The sequence below is a fragment of the Anas acuta genome, chromosome 12 (genome assembly GCF_963932015.1).
Source record: "Anas acuta chromosome 12, bAnaAcu1.1, whole genome shotgun sequence".
NCBI lineage: Eukaryota > Metazoa > Chordata > Aves > Anseriformes > Anatidae > Anas > Anas acuta.
This window is the reverse complement of record NC_088990.1, coordinates 17,572,213-17,577,958: the sequence shown is the minus strand read 5'-3', so window position 1 is coordinate 17,577,958 and position 5,746 is coordinate 17,572,213. Positions and strand designations below refer to the sequence as shown.

Here is a 5,746-nt window from a genome sequence, read left to right as displayed (position 1 = left end):
GTGGGCGGCGGGCGGGGAGGGGAAGGGAGGGGAGAGGGGCGCCGCTTCGGGCCCGCCCAGGAAGGCCGGGCCGGGGCTCGGGGCTCGGGGCAGGGCTCTCGGCGCGGCAGGGAGGTGCCCCGGGGCGGCGGGGGGCGCGGGGCGGCCGGGCCGGGGGCAGGTGGCGGCCCCCTGCGGGAGGGAGGGGGGGGGGTGTTGGTGCCACACAGCGGGGTGCGGCCCTCCCGCTGTCCCACCAGAAACGCTCCCGGTAATCGTGTCAATATTCGATCTTATGAATGCGATTAAATCTGCAACTAAGGAAGAATCTGTGAGCTCGAATGCATCTGGCACCGGTTTGCCACAACGGTCTGCTTGTTCTGTCTCTTCACTCAAAACAGCCTCCTGATAAAATCAAAAAAGTGTTCATTTTATTTAATAAACCTTAACTAAACCTATTTTTTGGTGCAAAGTAAGTCCCAAATCCAGCAAAGGCCTGTAACGCCATCCTCTTTTTTGTTCTCAAAATGCAGGTGAGGTATGTATGAGACACTTATGTAGTTACCATTTAAAAAGACTGATGTCCGGATAGTAAAAGTCAAGCACGTAGTTAAGTCTAAATGGAAACAACTTGGCCTGATGATTGCATGAGTGTTTTAAATGTGCAGTGGTGCTGCTCGATGTGGTAAAGATTTATAAAAACAACAATCTCAAGTAAGAAATCTGCATGTGTTCTTGCTTATGCTGTCCTCTTGATAGTATTTGCCTTGACATGAAATACATCAGGATTGTCTGTGAGGTTAACCAAGTAACTCCTTAACTTGACTGTAGGCTATAGGAACAGATTTTGTAGGTGTTTGTATAACATTTAAACAATATATAGGAAAGTCCTACAGTTATTTATTTACATACTGTTTTGAATTCAGGAATGTATCAAAATCTCAGTCAGGACTGTGAGCTTCTCAGTGGTAAGCTCCTGTACAAATACAGATAAAACCCACCGGTTAGGTTCTAATCTCTGTCTCAGGAAAGACACAAGTGTTTTATAGGGGTTGCTTGACTTACCTAAACTTCAAAATTTGTTGATGTCCTGTAGATGTCAAAGCTGTAGATTTAAAGAGCTAAAAGTGACCTCAAGACGTAACCTCAGTCATTCTGCCTTGAGGCATGATACCCTATTATGAGAACAGACTTGACCAATGTTTGTCTAACCTGTTCTTGAAGCCTTAAATACAGATGCCACTCATTCCTCTGGCTGTCTAGTGTAGCCCTTAACTATCCTTTTTCAAATGTCTGAACTAAATCGTTTTGCTGCAGTTTAGCATTCTTATTCAAAGTGAATCCAAAGGACAGCATTCCCTTTGTCTCTGCAGCATCCTTTTACACAAATGAACTGTTAGCATATTTTTGTTCAGTCTTTCAGTTTCTGAATAAAAGCTCAGATTATTTCCTTTTTAAAACAGAGCTCTGGAACACATGACTTTTCTCTGTTGCACCTCCCTAGCTCTTGTCCAGTCTTTTTACAACTTCCTCAAGTTGTCGTGGTGACGGCACTTCTGATTACTCATCTCAGTGTGCTGTATGCCTTTTTCAGCCTCACAAAGTTGTTGATATATAGGGTTTGTGATCCACTCTACTTATTGGATTCTTTTCTGCAAGATTACTAGAGTACCCATTTCTCTGCAGGCGATTGTTTCCTGCCAAGTGCAGCACTTTGCACTTGTGTTTATAGAATTTCTGCGTTCTTTCAGGTGATTTCAGACTGATGCGGACTTCTGCTCTGTGGTACCTGTCAACGTTGCATTAGCTGCAGGTTTATAAATATAATCTCTAAGCCATTACCCAAATATATTAAAATATTGAAGTGTATGAGGGAATTTATATGATAAAAACTTCTGTTTTGAAATTAAAATGCTAACAGTGATCCTCTGGTAACAAGCAGTTTGGCACCACTTTTGTGCTTTCTATCCAGATGAAATTTCTTCATTGTGTTTACTGCCCTTCTGTCCTCACTGACAGTAAGTGTGAATGGAACAGAATGTCAAAAGCCGCAGGAAAACTAAGATCTTCATTTTATTCATGTCTCTGGTAACATAGCTGAAAAATAAAGTTGTTCTGATAGGTTGCTGTGAGCAAGTCATGGTGGTTGGTATTTATCGTTTTGTTTGTTATTTTCCAGGTATACCTGTTATTACCAGGTATATTTTGAATTTGTTCAGGAATTTTAAGTATGTTGGCTGGTTTCTAACTTCCTGGGGTATTTTGTTTGTTTGTTTTTAAGAAAAGTACTCTTTGACCTTGTGCGGTCTCTCAAAACATCTACTGGTCTTCAAAGAGAAGACTTCTGTACAGTTAGGTTCTGAAATTTGCGGTAAAGTTTGATTAGGAAACAGTAAGAGCCTTTCAAAGAGGAGAAATGGTTGGCCAAGATATTGGTGTTTAAATAACAGCAAAGACAGAAACCCCAAACTGTGCTCCTATAAACTAATTTTTGTCTACCTTATGTGAGACGCATGGAAGCTGTGAACGGCCTTAGATTTTATTTTTTTTTTTCATGGCCTCTGTAATTCTGCATAGGTAATCTCAGTCTTGACAGTGCTGGCCGGTCTATTTCCTACCTCACACGGAAGCCTAACAGAGGATCAAACATTAGCTATTTTATCTTCTTTTACGGCTTCACGTAGTTGGTGCAATTCTAATGACTTGACTCTAAAACAGTGTTATTCAGTGACTTCAAAACACGGAGAGGAAGTTCCTGCTCTTTTTGATTGTTTGATTTGCTCTTTAAGAAAGCCTTATGGCTGGAGCATTCACCTCCAGTAGAACTGTGTCCCGCCTTTCTCCTCTTCACACAGGCACGTGTTTGTCCGTGTGCCCTTCTAGAGAGAAGAGATGTTGGTTTAGGAACGTGTGGAGGGGGAGATGCAGCTTGACGTGCTGTTCATTTAAAACCTCATTTTGGAGCACAAGGTTTCACTTCAGCTTTAGGCTTTTGTTTTTTTTTTTGCTTCAGAAATCTAAGTTTCTAATACAGTATTGTATTTTGGATACTATGGGTGCTGACTGCATCAGAGCTAGTTATTACAACAGTAAATGATGCAATGACTCAGTTCCTTCTTAGATATTTTTTTTTATGAGTGATTAACTGAAATCAACAGGAAGAGTCCATTTGACTGAAAGGCATTGACTCCCAGTTATTATGTTATATTGCTTAGTTACTACAACTTCAAATGCTGCTTTTAGTAATTCTGATGTCAAGCTGATTGTATTCAAACCTCCGACCAAGCTTTCAATTGGAAATTATCAGCTGGTGTGCTTGCTGCACCATTTCTCTCCTCTGGGGGAGGTGGGGGGCACAAGGAAGAATAGTAACATTTGAGATGTTTTCAGGGAATATCTGACAATAGATGCATTTTGAAATGAAGAATCACTGCTAATTTAATATACATCATTGCTAGAAAAACAGCTTTTTCCACTTTGGATGTAGAGTTTTCTTTTTGATGTATTATTGATATACCGTATGATGAGCAGTCAGGAGGCTGTACAAATGAGTTTTTGATCTGTAAGTCGCCCGCATTACCATTCCTCTGCAGAACAGCAAGGCGGAGAACACAATGCACTTGTAAATCAAGGACAAATATTCTCCTTTGTGTGACTGCTGAAAGTGTACGTACTTGCTAGGAAGTGGCTATGGAATTTCCCAGTGTAAAATCAGATCCTTGAATTCAAGGAGTTTTTATTTGGTTTAAACCTGATTGCCCTAAAACAGTTGGTGGTTCATAATTAAAATCCGTATATTTGGCCCCATTCTGTTACAAGCTCTGTAAGAATTTAAAGGTGTTTCTCATATCATGTTTCTGTTAATGGGTTGGTGGCATATATGTGTTTTGGTAAAAAAAAAAAAAAAGAAACTTTTTTTTTCCTATTTAAAAAGAAACAGCGACCTTGTTGGCAGTATTTAAGAAATTATTTATACACACCTTTTAATTAAGTGACAACGTAAATACTTAAAATATCTTGCTTAGACTATCTGTGATCTAACTGCTTGAGACCTTATTAGGGATTTGCGTGCTCTATGAAGTAACATGTTGCAACAACGTTGTCTGACCTTTCAAAGCCTTGTCACATCGTATAATATGAAATGAAATGAGTGGTTAGCAGGTCATTTCTGTTTTACTGTAATGGAGGCTATTTTGCTTTTCCACATAACTTAAAAAATACAGTTACCTGGGTGGTGTGTGTTACTTTCCAGAGCCTTCCAAGGCTCTCAGATAAATCTCATTAATTCCTATAGTTATCCCTATGAAATATATAGCACAGAGCTTCGGAGTTTTATTTTTTGAACATGCAAGTATGTCAGTCTTGTTTCCTAGCAGGAATTTTTCACTATATGGATTTTTAAGGGTTGATTTTACCATTGTCCCTATCTATCCAGTTTTCATTATTTGGTAAGATCTTCATCCAAACTGGTGGGAGCTGTGGCAATTTGTATCATCTGAATATCAATTGCACAGATTTTGTGCTGCTTTTCTGTCTCAGCCACATAATGTTATCACAAGGAGCTCTCTATTTGTGAATGTTACTAGCAGTTAAGAATTGACCAAACACTTAGAAACACCTCAACAGTTAAGGATGGTGCATTTTAAGTCTACACAGCCACATACGATGTAAGTGTCAAGGAAGGGGGCTGCTTCATCTGGGTTAATACCCTGGCAGCAAGTCATTTTGAGCTCCAGACGGTGATCTTTGTGTACCTGTGCTAGGAGATGCAGTGAGTAGTATTCACACCGCCCTGGTCACGACCAGGCTTGCAGTTCAGGCAGCCCTGAGCAAGGACACCTCTTTCTGACAGCACACACCTTGCATCCTGGCCGTGTGCCCGGTGGGACTGGGTTCCAAACGCCGGTGTTTGCGTCTGGAAGAAGCTGTGCCTGGCTTTCCTTTGTGGACACTCAGAGACAGCGCTCCTGGGCTGCACAGCCACATCCAACTACAAAGCCGAGCTGCTGAAAGTGTCTCAGGATAGTGGTTGATTCTTTTTTAATTTATTCGCCCCCCAAATGTGAAGTGCAGTCTCCTGCTGGTTGGCATTATTTTCACCTTAGATGAGGCGGTTTCTTCTCCGTCTTTAGTGCTGCTGGGCCCTGAGGTGTCCCTGGGAGGGTTTCGTTTGGCCCCAGTGAGAAGCAGTTGAAGAATTCAGTACAAATCGATGACACTGTGGCCTGCAAGCTATTCTGCACTTAGAATTAGGCATTTAGAAAGTCTAGATTTAACCTTTTGGGTTCCTGTAGCTAAGACCTCTGAGAAGGAGAGTCTTTTCCTTATTATTCTCTTTATTCCTCAGGGAATGCCTTTCAGCCGGTGAGCGCAGGGTGGCTGCCCTTTCCTCTGCCAGGAAGTTCCTGTCATTTTTGCCACGAGTGCTCAAAACGATTATTAAGTAAAAAGGTAAATATGTGAACACACAACCCGCTGGTGTGTTTCTTTGCCGGTGTGCGGCTCTGGCCAGCTCATGGGGAGCTCCAGTCTCGTTAAGGGGAAGCAGCCGGGTTTCTTTGCTTCCTCTCACATGTGCTGTTCCCTTGAGCATCCTCTGAAGCTTAGACTCCATCTTCTCTCAATACACATCATTAAATAAGCAGGCCGTGTGAGGCATTTGTGAGCCCATACCTGCAGTACCCTTTACAATAGCATTAAAACTTCTCTGTGAGCAGCGCTTCCCTCAGATGCTCTGCGGACAGCGGCTGCCGCGCCTCGTCCTGCC

At 42.0% G+C, this 5,746-nt stretch overlaps 1 protein-coding gene across 7 annotated transcripts in view; it reads left to right on the top strand.

The window, feature by feature from the left end:
• RNF111 (ring finger protein 111) overlaps positions 1 to 5,746 on the top strand; it is a 51,111-nt gene that overhangs the window by 132 nt on the left and 45,233 nt on the right. Inside the window, exon 2 of one of the 7 annotated variants that reach the window (XM_068695553.1) lies at positions 5,327 to 5,430. The exons of the other annotated variants lie outside the window; for them this stretch is intronic. The gene's annotated coding sequence lies outside the window, so the exon portion shown is untranslated. The remainder of the gene's footprint in view (positions 1 to 5,326; positions 5,431 to 5,746) is intronic. 7 annotated transcript variants of the gene reach the window in all.